The sequence below is a fragment of the Nothobranchius furzeri genome, chromosome 1 (genome assembly GCF_043380555.1).
Source record: "Nothobranchius furzeri strain GRZ-AD chromosome 1, NfurGRZ-RIMD1, whole genome shotgun sequence".
Classification (NCBI taxonomy): Eukaryota; Metazoa; Chordata; class Actinopteri; order Cyprinodontiformes; family Nothobranchiidae; genus Nothobranchius; species Nothobranchius furzeri.
Window position 1 is genome coordinate 85,774,477 of NC_091741.1, and position 15,593 is coordinate 85,790,069.

At 39.3% G+C, this 15,593-nt stretch overlaps 1 protein-coding gene across 6 annotated transcripts in view; it reads left to right on the forward strand.

Moving 5' to 3' along the window:
* elf1 (E74-like ETS transcription factor 1) overlaps nucleotides 1-15,593 on the forward strand; it is a 47,640-nt gene that overhangs the window by 12,141 nt on the left and 19,906 nt on the right. Inside the window, exon 1 of one of the 6 annotated variants that reach the window (XM_070550991.1) lies at nucleotides 434-4,011. The exons of 3 other annotated variants lie outside the window; for them this stretch is intronic. The gene's annotated coding sequence lies outside the window, so the exon portion shown is untranslated. 2 more of the 6 variants (XM_015947651.3, XM_015947671.3) reach the window with 2 other exon arrangements.

Sequence of the window (15,593 nt, forward strand, 5' to 3'; positions counted from 1 at the left end):
ACATATCTGCAGGCATCTTCACTTTCATCACTTAACCCCTGCATTCAGTGAGGAGGGGATTTGTTGTGCAGATGGTGAGTTTGTACTTGGTGTTACAAAAGATAATTAGAAACGGAATTAATTGGTTTGAGAAGAAGTGAGGTTTTTCTTGCTGTTTATGGAGACACTTCAACAAAGTAATCACATCATTTATTATAACACTTGGTAATAGTCTAAATTTGGACCCATCAAAGTGTCAGTCAAGCACCAACTCTACTAGATCCAATACATTTAAATCTAATAGAAATAACTACTCTGCTGACACTAATTTGATCATGGTCTCATTGTGTTTCATTTTTGTCTTCAAAGAATTTAGATTGATTGACTCTTAAAATAGATTTTCTCCATATTTGTCCTGTAAAACATTTATCATATTCAAAGTAGAAAGCCTTTTAAAGCTCTCATTCACTCATTATTTCAACACATTAGCTGTGGTCTCTAGTATGAATGAATTCCTTGTCAGTGTTTTAGGGTGGTAAAAAAGCTCTGATTCTCCTGTTTGAGGTAGTAGAAGTAAGGTAGAGGAGCTCAGGGGTGGGAAACTGCAGGGTTTGAGTTCTTACTCCTTAATATTCATGATATGCAAACATCTAGCCTCTGATTGGCTAACAGCAATGTGACTCTTAAGCAACCTTTGTTGGCTCTTTTTTCTTGAGTAATAAAAACAACAGTGATGATTTATCTCCACAAGTAACACAACCCTGAAGGAGTTCTGACGTGTTGTGGAGTTGCTAATGCTAACGGTTAGCTTCTACTAGCCAAGATGCGCTCTGCTTTCTCCTGGATAGCAAACCGACAACAGCTTTCCACGTCGTGAGCCAAGATGGGTGAGTCCATGATTGCTAACCCTGAGTGGCTTTTTATGACCCGAGTGTTTCCTTGTCTACTTACTATCGGCGGCTAACACAGGGAATAGACCCCAGAAGACTGTTTTCACATTCAGGCTGCATACTAAACGCAGAGTGACCAATCATGTTTCACAAAGAAACCATTGAACCATTGAACATCCACTTCCAAGCTGTAATGGGGAAAAACAAAGTTGTAGTGTACAATATAAATTAAAATGGCCACTATGCTTTTTAAAATCAAAATTGTCCTTCACTCATTCACTAAATTAGGGAAAAATAAACAATCCGTTCCTTTTTATTAGCAAAATTTCTTATTTTCGTATTGCTACAATGATAAATCGAACTTTAAATTGATCAAGCCTTGTGTGTTATTTCAGTTTTTATTTTTTTTGTCAAAACAAAATTCCCCTGCATAAATTGCAGTGATGCACACAATTAATATAGCCCAGCGCTGAAAAACAGACAATGATTTTCCCTGTATTTGTGTGTGTAAGTCAATTCATCTGCTGCACAAATCAACACAGCAGTGGTGGGGTGACGGTAGCAGAGGAGTTTAGCTCCCGCCCTGCTGCGGGAGGGTTGCAGGTTCGTGTCCCATCTGTTGCTGTCGTTGTGTCTTTGGGCTTTGGTATTATTTTCTTAGACCAACTTTAAACAATAACTTTTAAGTTGTATTGCTTTTTCTTTGCTAGCATTGGGATTGCTTCTTATTGACTAATACTTTTGATCCTGGATGTCCATCATGTGACCCATTAGGTTGAGAAAAATTATAATGTCTGGCAGGCAGAGGGTCTTCTCTTGAAATCTTGAAAGGACATGCAGTTTGTACTTGTAACATCCTTACTTTGCTGCTGTCAAGTTACTGTCTGATTCAGTTGAAAACTGGGCGGTAGGAAAGAGAAATGATATACTCCTAATATTCACTTCCAGATAAAACCTGTTTATCTTTCCTCTTTTAAAGGGGTACTTTACAACTTTTTCATATTTTAAAATCATTTTCATGGGCCAGTACATGCTAAAATGACCCTTTACAGGCTTAATGAAAGAATGCCCAGCCCCTATCGCCTTCTGTGGCCAGATTATTCCACTTGCAACTTGAGAGTGCTGGTCCTGTATGTTGGAGCTGACATATCTGGCGCTTCAGTCTGGTTCCGGCACATTTCCTGCATGTTTTGGATCATGAGCACAGCTGAGTTGTTTAATTTGTTGATAAGCCACTCATGTAGACACCAAAGAAGGTTGGGGAGACATTTCAGCTGTTAGATTAAGGTTTCAAAAAGACAAATGCACAGCGAGGAGATAGATTTTGCTTTTGGCTCTACAAACAGACACTGGGGGGTGCCAAAAGCAAGCTAAAACTGCCTAGTTGCTCTTTAAAGACAGTCTGTCAGGCATTCAGCTTTAGAAAATTTCTTCTTTTCAAACTTTCAAAAACATGCTAAAACATGTATATTAATATTGAACCTTCATCTGGACTCTTGGTTATCTCTAAACACTAATTACAACTGATTCAATTCATCCTTAATATTTTGCAAGGATGCAAAAAACTCACACCTCTCCCTTAATACTTGGAAAGTTTAAAAATAGGCAAAAACACAACCGTTGATGCTTTTGGACTGTGTGCTTTTTTTGGTATTTGTCCAGGATTTTACCCGTGCTGCGAGGTTTATTAAACAAGCCAAGAATAGTTTTGTCCAAGGCTTAAGGGACGTGGCTGGCATTTACAAAGATGGGTGATGAATGGAGCTTGTTTTGGCATAACTTTTCCTCACGATGTGGTGATCAGTTTTCCCTGAAACAAACAGCTGTTGTTGATCCAGAGTTATAGAGGGCTGAAGGAAGGCCGGAAATAATTGATGTGATAATCGGAGCGCTTGGTGGACATTGAGAGGCTGATTTGTACGTTCATAACAAACAAACCCTTCCGCTGTTGATAGTCAGTTTAAAATGTTAATCTTTGTTCTTTTTATTAACATCATCAAGCAAATGTTATATTGTCGTCAAACATAGCAGGTGGGGCGTTTGGGTAAAAAACACGTATAAATTAGTGTTCTAAGTGTGAAGACACAGAGTGCTCGGAACTCACCGCAAACCACCACTTCCTGTTTGCTTAAGTGTCTTTTCTGATAGATTCACATCACGTCTCTACCATATTAACGCAACGCTGTTCTAAAAATGCCTCGTGCTTTCTAATCTCATCTGTGACATTTGCTCCATGTTTTAATAACATGTTTATTACTAATGTCAAACAACTGAGAAAACCTTGTGTTTGTAGTTTAAACGTGTTTTTCTTTAGAACGACTACTCGCTGGAGGAAGAGGGGGATGAGGAGGGACATGGGGCACTTGCTCCAGCCTAAACCCTTCTCCTTACCTCCCACAGTTGGTTTTATGAGCTTTTTTTTTACAGCAGGGAGAACAAATTACTTCACAGTCAGTAACTTTGACTGCATAACTGACACAGTTAAAAGACTCACAATGCATTGTAAATATTTTAATGGGACACAGAGAGATGTGAACTTTATCTCTGAGCTGCCATACAGATTTTAATCGCCTTGCCTGGCCCATATTGTATGGTCAAAGTCTAAAGTGGGTGCATACCTGTTGAGCTGTTTACTTCTGCCTCTGCAGGAGAAACCTGTTGATCGTCTTTCAGGCCGTTCTAGGTGTGGCTTTCTTGTTGGCCCTCTCTGCTCCTCCCTCCACCCCCACACAACCTCATCCAATCCCCTCCACCATCCCAACTCACCTGAAAGGATTTGCATACTGGCCGCTGATTGGCCAGGTTAAGGCAAAGCGCCTCGAGCCGTTTCTACCAATGGCGACAGTGCTGCGTGACTCATAGGGAGAGGACAAGTTGCTTCACTACACTTCTCCTTTTTCTGTTTCAAACAGCAGCCATTGCATTCTCTTGAGTTTCCTCCCTCCTGTTGTCCAATTTAGTTTTGTCACTGTGAGAAAGACGTGTTGGTCCAGTCCACCCGTCTTTTTGACAGCATTCTCCTCATCTTGGATTATCCCAGTTCCGCCTTCTGTTTGTTTTGTCTTTATGTTTCCAATGGTTTCTGCGATCGACACTTCGATTGCCATAATGGATCTTGTCACCCGAACCCTGTGTCTTTGAGGTCAGTGATGAATAATTCTCCTCTCAACCTGTTTGCTTGGCTGTTGAAACCTTTCTTACAGAAATGGTGATACAAGTCACTAGAAATGAGCTTTAACCATGTTTTCTTTAGTACTTGTGTATAAGGAGTTTAACAATGTAAAGTTGCTGCACTGTCTTTTTTAAAGATGTAATTAGTTTGAGTGTAGTGTGTTTCTTTGACTTGATTCAGTCTCCTGTAACACACCTTGTCAGACCAAAAGGTTTCTGACGAGAGCTTCAACAAGTTATTCCAGTTCCACTGATGCATATTTCTTTCCCACCTCTCACTTTTTCCATTTGCTGCTTCAATATCAAATCCCATTCATCAGAACGCTACATTTGCAGTTTAAACAGTGTAACTTAACTTAAATTATAAAATCTGTTTTACTTAGATCACAGTGACATTTTGTGGAGTCTCAACAGTTACTTAAATAAAATGACAAGTATGAGTTTTGTGCACCTGCCATTTTGAGAAATCATGGTTACGATCTTTTTCTGATGCGCCTGTCTGGAGCATTTCTTTTACAAATTGTTGCCTTATAAGGGGCGTCGAAGCAAGGGCGGGAACCCAGTTTTGCAACCCACTGGCCCAAACCCACTTGTATTTATCATGGTGTGGTAATCAGTAATGACACACTGTTGATTTTTGACCCACAATGGCTATCCTAATGCTATGCTGTCATTTAAGAAGGTGCCCCCCCCCCCCCCCCCCCCCCCACATTTTCAGTGACAGCTCTTAGTACACAGTCTGTCATGCACTGTTTTATGCATCATATCTTTAGTACAACAGAACAGATTGGCAGTTTCAGTCTGGCTCTTCTTTCAATACAAAGTCAACAAGTCTTAGCCTGTAATTAGATCATTAGGCTTGGGCAAGATGACGGAGACTTTGCAAGAGAACTGCATGACTGGAGTGAGCAGAGACATGGTCTGGTGTGTTCCTACAGCTTCAGTTTGCTAAGATCTGTAAAGGTGAATGTTTTATTCAGTTTCGTATTACAGGTATAGGCCTCGGGAAGATTAAATTTGTTGGTGTTCTGCTGGTAGCAGTATTACATCATATGGACCATGCTGATTCCAGGTTGTGGTCCTTAAGGATAGTGATTTTATTAGATCCCTCAGAATTGGCTTCAGCTGCCCCAAAAAACTCAATCCATGCTTTTTAAGTCACTGATCAGTTCTTTAACGGTCTCATTAAAGAAGAGCTCAGTGAGTTTCAGGATGTTTATTTTATTCATTTATCATGTTTTTATCCAAAGAGACTTAAATATACCTGACATGCATGCATTTGGTCTGTGGAAGGAACCTAGCCTAACAAGCCACCGTCTATATGTAAATAAATACTCTGGCCACAAACCATTGAAAAAAACCCAGTTGTGGGGCAGAATCTAAAGTTGTCTTTCAAACTATCTCCACATGAAATTAGACAGCGCTAGGACCAATCAGAGCAACAAACAACATGACATATTAATCCGTATGAAAATCAGTCAGAGGCAGACAGTCCACCATACACTGTCGAAGAAGAAGCAAATATTTCTGTTTTTTAAATAAAGAACTAAAGTACCTCTGTTCATGTCCCAAAGAACAACCAAGTTGAAATAATCCAAAGTTGATGCCAAAGCCATTTCAAACAAGCGCCTTCCTAAGCTGACACCCTCTTTGGAGTTTTCTTTGTTACAGCACTGGCGTTCAACCCAGCAAACGTAGAGGTCTGTAATTGGCAAGAGCCCAAATTTATTAGACCAATGGTAGACCTGCTACAGGCTACAATAGAGCATAGGTATACCGACCTGTAGAGCAAAATGTTTTGCTATTGCTACAGTTGGTAGAGATTTCTAGGCTAGGAGGAACCCGAAAAAGGAAAAAAAAAAAAAAATGCAAGCATAGGTAGAACATTCTCCACTCAGTGAAACCGCAGTCGGATTTGAACTTGCATTGTTCTTGTTGCAAGGCAACAGTTCTACAAACTGCACCACCAAGCAGGACATCGATCATCAATCGTATTAATAATCACCAGCACAAGTGACTGTCTCCTATGTGGCTGTTTCCAATTCATCCATCCATTTTCTGCACCCGCTTATCCACGCAGGGTCGCGGGAGGCTGGTGCCCATTTCCAGCAGTCTTTGGGCAAGGGCTGATTCTAATATTAGTTTTAATTCCCTCAAATAATTAATTTCCAGGCGCTGAATTTTGTCTACCTTACTGTCACATGCTGAAACCTTCAAAGAGCCTAATAACCTCCTTGATTGTGTGTTGGGAGCTCTTGATGAGACTCCACTCTTTAGTGCTCAGACTGGTTCCAAAAATAAAGCATGGCAACATTGGTAAACATAGCTTCACTTTCAACAATAGAAGAAGGCGGAGACTTGTTTTATGTCTATGTCAGGGTGGAGATACTTAGAAGAATATTTGGTTGTAAGGAAAGAAAAATAAGTGTCATTAGTCACATCACATGTCATTGGCATGGTTATGTCTAAGGTCCGTCAGTGATCATGAAAGTAGAATGACACCAATTGTTCCATAATTTAGTAAAATATTTACTAGTCTATTTCTGGCTTTAACAGTAATTTCCTTATGTTGACGTAGTTGTAAAGCAGCTTGTTGATTCAGAGCTTGTTGTCAGCTGACTATTCCTTTTACCTCCACCCCTCATCCATCCCAGTTCCTGAAGCAGCCATAAACCAAGAGAACTCATAGTGAAACTACCGTAGTTGAAACACCTTTTTATTTTTTTATTTTTCTAGGGTCACTTTATTTTGGTAAACGGAGAATGTTTCAATGAAAATGTGTCATCTGTTTCTCAAGTTGACATTATTTTTCCCAGGTCAGGTTTCTACTTTCTGAGTATTTGAAAGTTTCTGTCCAGAATCGGTGAAGGCCCACAGATTGGAGAACTTGTGACGGGAAGTTTGAAAGACTGGGTGGGGAAAGTTAATGTGTAACTTTCTCCTCTACTTTATTAGCTACTGTGCCACTGAACAAGGCATATTCTAGATCTAGACCAGTGGTTCCCAAGCTTCTTTCCCCCAGGACCCCCTTTCCTGTGCACAAGATAAGCCTGGACCCCCAACCACAACTCCTACCTGCATGCATGCATTAAAAGTGACTAATTACAAACGTTACAGACATACAGAGTTGTATCTTATACAGAGCTTATATTGTACCATTGATTGTGTTATTGGGATTTTATTAGGAAAAATGTTTTACCATTATAATATTGGGAACTTCACAACCTCATTACAGACAAAATTGTGGGGATCATCTTGAGGGGTCATGGATCCCAGGTTGGGAACCACTGATTTAGAACCAGGTGTGCATTGTGTGGTGTGCATGCTACTCATAAAAAATAACCCTCCGTTGATGAATAAAATGAAATTGATTGAGCAACTGCATCTTAGTGTGTTGCAACCCTCTCATACTTGAAGCATGCTGAGACTGGCTGCCCTTTTCTCACTTCTGCCCAAGTTGTGATTATTGATCCAAAGCTTTTTCTTAAATCCAGGTTGCTTTTCTTTCACTCCTAAATGATGTCATCTTTAGGACTTTTATTCAAGAAGCAATGGTTATCGTATTTCTCCAACATTTTTGTTTTTATTCTCTGGGAACTGAAAGAGTTGTGATGTAATAGTGATTAAAAAAAATCTAATCATGTGACAAGAATTTCCTTAATACAGAGAAATAAACGAAGAAAATGTGGGAAATAATTAAAGAAAAATTGTTACAGATCGTTACGATTTAAACCAAATACACAACCATTTTTTACTGCTATACTATTAGATTTTTATGTAATTTGTTGTGTTGCTTCTAAATTAGATGATCTGTAGTGAAATTGTTATACAAATTCTGTGCCATGTAAAAACTACATTTAATGTGATTGTCAGGGCAAACCCCTCTGTTAACCACTGCAGTTTCCCACCTTAAATCTACTTTAAACTGTGAAGTATTTCAGTTCACTAGCTGTGCTTGCTGCAGTTCCTTTTTGTCTAAAGAGATGAGGTTGATAACATTCATCAAACATTGAGCAGTGTGTCCTAAAGATATCAAGGTGGAAAGAAAAATGAGTGAGTAATATGTGGGCCAATGGGTCACACCTTACCTGACCTTGTTATGTAATTTCCAAGCTGCTCAATGGTCCTTCCTCCTTCAGAGTGAGTGTGTTTAGAGCTTAATGCTGGAAAGTACCTGAGTTCATCCACTGAGGTTAGGTGAAACAAAAAATTGGAATATGGTGCAAAAGTCCATTCATCTTAGACTGCGAGACCATCTAAAGGCTCAGGAACCCTTTGCAGGTGTTCTGGATTCATTAGCTGTTTAGAGTGGGACACTTTGAGTCCAGAATATTGAACCTTTACACAATATTCTAATTGTCTGAGATTTTGAATTTTGCTGTAAGTCATAAGCATCATAATTATAACAAAGAAAGGCTTGAAATATCTGACTTAGCATGTAATGAGTCGTTCTGATATTTTAGTTTCACATTTTAAGTAGAATTACTAAAGGACATGAACTTTTGTACAATATTGTAATTTTTTCACCTGTATGTAAATTGGAAGGACTTGTAGGTTGGGTACCAAATGTTACTGTATTAGTCACATTTCTGGGGATATGATGTTTTACTTTTTTATTTACATTTTTAGACTTTGATAATGATATTTTTAAGACAGTGCTGTTCTGTTCTTGTTTATTTTTTCAAATATTTTTGTAGTTACTGACATTCCCCTTGTTTAAGTTTGAGCCAAACAAAGGATTTCTGCACAGTCATTAATTACTGAAGTGACAAAAGTCTACTGGCACACTGAGAGTAGAAGATCTTTGTGGACATGGAGGTCAGGTACACAGACTCACTAAATTGACAGACCTTTTATATGATGCTTACAAACTACCCTTTAGCATCAGTTCTATTTGTTCAGTGTCTACTGAAGCAATGCAGATTCTCAGCAACTTTTAACATGGAAACCAAGAATCTTGATGAGTGTTTATCTGTCAAAAGTTATTCACAGCATTCACGTGGGTGGAAGCAGGTTTGAGATGCAAGTTTATTTCATTTCAGATAGAACAGCATGCAGAACATCGTAAAAATTTCCATTATAGCCCTCTGCTGGGCTATATTTTAAACTGAAACACATTCATTTGTGACTGGATGAAATTGTAAACACAGAAATCTAAAATATGCATTTGTTTGTTCATTTATTTTAACATTCATTTAGAGATGAGTAAAGTATGTATTTAAGTGTTTTATTTTCTTGCTGACAGTTAAGATATTTCTCCTGCTGCATATGGAGCATCCTGAGAAGACATTTATGGTTCAGTGTTGTTCTTTCCAATTCCATATGGGTTCCACCCTGCACGGAGTGACAATGTGCAGGAATCTTCTTCCTCGTGTGGCATAAAACTGAGTGTGAAATACGCTTTGGCTGGTGTGTCTTTCCAACTCCCTCATGCAGATTTCAAACATAATGTTGCTCCCCTGGGTACAAAGAGTCATTCTTACTCAGGCACATAGGGAAATTGATTTCCCACATGACTTTCAGAGGTTTTTGTCCCAGACACCCGACTGCAGCGGTGTCTGTCTAGAAGCTTCACCAGCAGATTCCCATCTGGAGAGCAGTCCATGCCCATGACTCCTGCGCTCACATTTCTGACTAAAGCTCCAACTATAAAGCAGCAGTTAATAAAGCTGGCCTTGTGGTGCACTCATCTTTTTCACAAACAGTTAACTTCATTCAGATGAAGTTGTTCTCTGTGAACTTGACACAATTTTTTGGGGGGCATCATGAAGCCCTGTGACAAAGTGTGGGGTAAACATATTTAGAAAGATAGCTGTAACTGTATATATTTACTTAATAAGCATAATTTATATTTAAGCACATTTATTTTAGAGCTCTGACAGTTAGACCTGATGAATTCGAGAAATGCCAGTGAGCATATATATTTTTCTGAAACGGCAACATGAAGGCCAATCAAGTAGTTTGCAGACATTTTTATGGTTTCTATGGTTCCATGGTGCGTTGACCTCAACGAAACAGTGTTGGGGTAAGTGTTGTAGTTGTGCAGTGCCACCACACCAAGTGCACAAAGTGTCCAGATGACTACCTTGATCCTTTGCATACAAAAAGATCTAATTTAATGAAAGGTAATTCTTTCATGAATTAGGTCATCAACAGTTGCACGTTGGCTTAATTTAGCACAACAACTTCAAGCATTTAGCTAATTTATCTCTTTAATTTATGTTTGTCCTACAGAAAAACAGCCTTCAAGTCATTTTTAATTAGAGGAATTATTAGTTGGGTTGATTTTAGAACAGGATTTAGTTTTTTTAATGTGTTTTAGTGAACTATTTTTCTATACTAGTCGAAGCAGTTTGCAGAATCGTTCGCCCATCATTTTTTTCGTCTGCTCAGCCCACAGCACATCCTCATAAACACAACTGTCCTCTACCGAGCTGAATGAGGCCCACCTGCTCTGTTCCTCCTATCACAGGGCCTACTTTACAGTCCTCTCCCTGTGTGTTTCTAAGCAACAGCCACTCCTTGTTTACCTTTGCGTTTTTGCATTATTATTCTCATCAGGCTGGCATAACCCCCAGCCCCTTAGGAGACCTCTTTGTTCAAAGCAGTACAGAAGCTCAAACGGGTTGTTTACATGCGTTTGTCATGATTTAGATGTGGAACCATTTTTACCAAATCATCTATTTATACTTCTCCATATATTTAATTGTTGCTGATCCTTAACATGGTGAATTAATACCACCACTTCTGTTTCTAACCAGGTTTTATTGTCCTCTTCTCCATGCTACACCTTCCTCATCATCAGACTATCATAAACAAATGTGCTTCATGAAGCGCCCTCAAATATTGACTCATCTATGGTAGACTGTCCTTCTGCTTTTCGTGCGGACCTCAAACACTTCTGCATAAACCCTTGTTTGATGTAGGCTGCACGAGCCAATTAAATATGTCTGCAATAAGGAAATACTCCAACTTAAATGATGCACAGATCAAACATACTGTAGAAACGGTGGAAGCAGATTGTGTTCTTGAACTACAAGTAAAATAATAAAATGTAAAATATGCAGTCCTAGCACTGGCAAATGTGACTTAATGATTTGTTAGTGGACTCACGTGCTTTTCCCTTTGCCTAAAGAATGCACCTGATATTTGAAATGCAATGACTCTGCACTTCTGTTCTGAGATCCCAGAGAAGGGGCACACTTTTACTGGCTTCAAGATTAGATATAAACATTGGCAAAGTGACACCTTATACCACACTGACCCAGCATCCAATTGTGTGAAATCAGATAAGCTGTCTCGAAGGGGCTAAGCTGTCTTAGTGGGAGTGATGCTATCTGTGGGGCTTTATGAGAGCTCAGGCAGCAGGAGCTGATTTAGTTATTATAATCTCTTAAACTGAAACAGATCCGCAGAGTTTAAGAGCAGCTCGGCTGAAACTGCAAACTGTAATGTTTGACTTTTCATACTGCAGCAGGGGAGATGCCATGATAAATACAGGGTCGACGCAGTCTGTCTGCGATTGCTTCTGTCTGAGGACAGTGTATTTTGAATTGTTCAGATCTTTTGAAGTGGAGTTTTGTGAAATGTTCATTATAATCTTACCTGTTCTAGAAAGTGCTTTAAATGAATTTAGTTTGGAAAATAGGTGATCGTTCTGACTAGATTAATGGGCTAATGGCTAGTGCAAGAGTGGACAAGATGAAATGTTTCAGTTCTTAAAGAAACCCTATCATTTCAATGAATGCTATAAACTTTTACATCATAGGTTGCTGATTACATGGGTATTTACATAGAATTGAGTGGTTGTTGGCAAATCCTAATAGTGATAGTGTTAGCGGCTAGCTCTAGCCCTGGCCATCTGTGGTAGAAATATAATACCCCGGTATATCTGTCAGAAATTGTGTAATGTGAAATTGACGATTATTTAATGGTTTAAAAAAACAAATGGATGTAAAGTTTTTGACGAAAGTTTTTTTTTTTATCTTGGCATTGCTCTTACTAACTGTTAGCTTGTCAATCTGGTCCTCTCTAAACCGGGGTTATTCAAAAAGCTATCTAAGATGTTAATTATTCTTAAATTCCACAGAACTGCTATCCAAAGGGTTTGAACTATCAGTTTAAGGCAATAAAATAGTATTTATTTTATCTGTTACCAACAAGTTGGATACACAGATCAATAGCACTCTCTTGGTGGACATAAAAGCAAAAAGCACAAATATAAAATTTGTACTACTTTTCAGTAGCAGCTTATTGCTTATGTTGTATTTTACAAGTGTTACCTATCTCTTTCATCTTGTTGAGGTCAGCTAGCATTTTTAGTGTGTGTTAAATAACCACCTTTCTGTTTTTCATCTAAACTTTTACACAAAGAAATGAAAAGCCAGCATTTAAAAGTATTTTCCAAAATGCCAGAGTGTTACTGTAAGGAGAACATGACTGAAAGACAGGAGGTCTGACTCTGCTCTATCTCAGGGTGCATTCCTCGCTAGTTTTTACTGCATACCTGACTGTGGGTGGACACATCAGCCAGCGTGTGTCCAGACCTGTTTGGTATGCACAGACGGGTCCTCTATTCAGCCTCGATTCAAACTCAGATCCCTGAGACTTCTGTTCTCTGAGCTCACACGTCACAGCAGGGAGCCGTCACATATTATAAACTCTTTATTAAATACCTCCTTTTGACATAAAAATGCTTTTATGTTGCATGATGCGAATGATACTCCCACATCCAGGTTTTATGGGTAAATAAAGAATGAGGGACATCATCTCCACCTTGTTTCTACTGAAGCTGATTGTATGCTGGTATTTTTCTGCAGCTTTCGGTTCTATGCTGGGACATGCACTGGTATGAAAATAAACACCTAAGACTCCAGGCAGACGAGTTGGTGTAAACAGCTTTAAATGTAGCTAAATTATTCTGTTCTTTGGTGGACATAAGTTTTATCTGGTCTATACAATGTTCTCTGTTCTAGCCTCCTCTGCTTCTTGAATTCCATTTGGAAACTTGCTTGTTGAGTAACAAGGGAACTTTGTTTTTATATACAGTCAGGTCCATAAATATTGGGACGTCGACACAATGCTAACATTTTTGGCTCTATACACCACCACAATGGATATCAAATGAAGCAAACAAAAAGTGCTATAACTGCAGACTTTCAGCTTTTATTTGAGGGTATTTACATCCAAATCAGGTGAACGGTGTAGGAATTACAACAGTTTGCATATGTGCCTCCCACTTGTTAAGGGACCATGTAAATGTAGTCGAGCATCAAATAGGCTCTATACAGCAAACAAAAGAAGAGCAGAGACGGATTCTGGATAAAAAATTTCAAATATGTCTGCAAAGAAAGTGTAAGCTGGGTGAGAGAGATTCAGCTGGAACGCACACACAGACTTAAAAATATGTGTTTTTATTAACGTCCTACAATTTTTAACTTATCAAAATTATGTGACTGAGCAGAACGTCAAGGTGGCTTAAGTTTCTTGCCCAAGGACACAACAACAACAACAACAAACTGAGCGGGGCTCGAACCTGTAACCTTCTGATTGGGGCGAGCACTTAACTCCTGTGCCACTGTCGCTCCCAACAACAACAGAAAGCCTCTGACTGCTAGTGTTTTTGAGCATTTTTACTGTTTTTTGAAGAGTGAATATTGTGCTCTAGGATCACGTAAACACCAAAACTACCAAAAGAAGAGTAGACTCACTTCTTACATCAGGAAAAATCAGTGTGCTTCTAGCTTTTTCCATTCTTTCACAATCTATAGTTGAAGTGTGAGCTGCGGAAGCTTTTCCAGTTAGCGCCTCGCTTTGGGCATAGCGGTGTCCCAACGATCTCCTAATTCATGGATTTTCTGCTACATGATCACCATCAAAGTAGGTTTACTAGTATGACAGAATAGTTGCTGCCTTTACTAGCAAGTCTTGCACTATTTCAGAATAAATCTTACACACAGTCCATGTGATTTCCTCCAATGAGAGAACGTTACCAGCTGTAGCGGCCATGGACTCGTCAGATCCTCATGCTTTCACACGAGTTAAGCGTGTTTGTCATTGCTTGCTTGGCATTCTTTGCCTGCATCTGGTTATTCTTACACTTGTCACTTTACACATTACACCTGCTGGAAGATGTGCCTTTTCAGATTGTTGCTGCTTTTGTTGCCTTGTGTGTTAATTCTGAAAAGAAAAGCATATCCTGATTCAAACTGCGATAGGCTGCAGTTGTCTGCTCTGGGGCTTCACTGCAACTTCCTGTCCTGTTTTCACAACTTCAGCAGCTCTTCCTATCTGACATGTGGCCTGTTGCCACATTACACAAATAGGCTGCTGGGGCTGAAACACGCTCACCTGTGACATCCTGTTGTTCTTACTTTATTAACAATTGTAGAATTAAGTTAAACTGGTCGCATAAGAATTCATTATTTTTATATTTGCTCTTTTTAAAGCTGAAATTTATCTTATTTTGAGCGGTGTGGAGATAAGTAAAAAGCAGTCTTGTTATCCATAAGTGACTTCTGTGGGTTTCATCAACTTACTGAAAGTTTTGCGGGTTGATCTAGTTGCACACGTGGTCTATTTGTGTGCTGATTTACAAGCGTGGCGTTCTGTCATAGAAGTGTGCACCGTGTGACGGGAACTTTGTAGTTTGTTTCTCAGAGTTTAGGTGAAACTGACTCACAGGCCTAAGATGGAGATGTGAATCTGCATGAAGGAAGGTGGAAGCAGCGCCGTGTGCGTTTCTGCATGCCTTGTGTCATCGGTGTGGTCTGGAGACAGATTTTAAGGCCATGTGAAGCTTTAAGAGCCCCGTGGATCATTTTTAATACAACACCAGTGAGTGTAATTTTGTGTTACTTGTATGGATAAATCTAGATTCATAAAGGAAATGCTACCTGTGGAAGAGGCTTGTGTCTGAGTAGCAGCATGTTGCTTCAGAAGGAAGGTGGGGGAGTTGAGAACTTTCCGTTGTTACAAAGAGAGAATTTTAATTCTGAGTGTGGTTCAACAGACAGGAAGTAGCAGAAACCCACTGCTCAGTGACACCGTTCCTCTGAAGGCAACATTCACAGGTCAGTTTCTATTTTATAACCAGCTTTTTAAAATGTGTTGCTGCTCTTTTCTGACAGTTTTTTCATGTTCCTGTAACAGGTTAGGCTGGTAAGTTAGAAGAGAAAGTAGGTAGGAATGGGATAAGCCCTTCAGAGTGTCAAATGGGTGATTTTCGTTTTACAGTTTTGGAGTGAAAAAGTGGAATGTGGCCATTGAAGTCATTTTTGACCTTTTAGTCCCATGAGACATATCCGAGCTTTGATGCAGGATCTCCAATCCGCATCAGCCTGCCAAAGTTGATGTCTGTCATCTAATAATAAACTGTAGATTTTTATACCAAAGAGAGTGCAAAGTGGTACGAACTAATGTTATTACAGCAGGGCATGGCCCTTTCTTTCAGAGTTTGAAGACTGAGTGGAAAAGTACAAGGTTCACAGGAGATGAGATTAAATTCCTTTCTCTTCTGTAAAGCCTGTGCTGGAGGTGACATTTTTCTCTCCA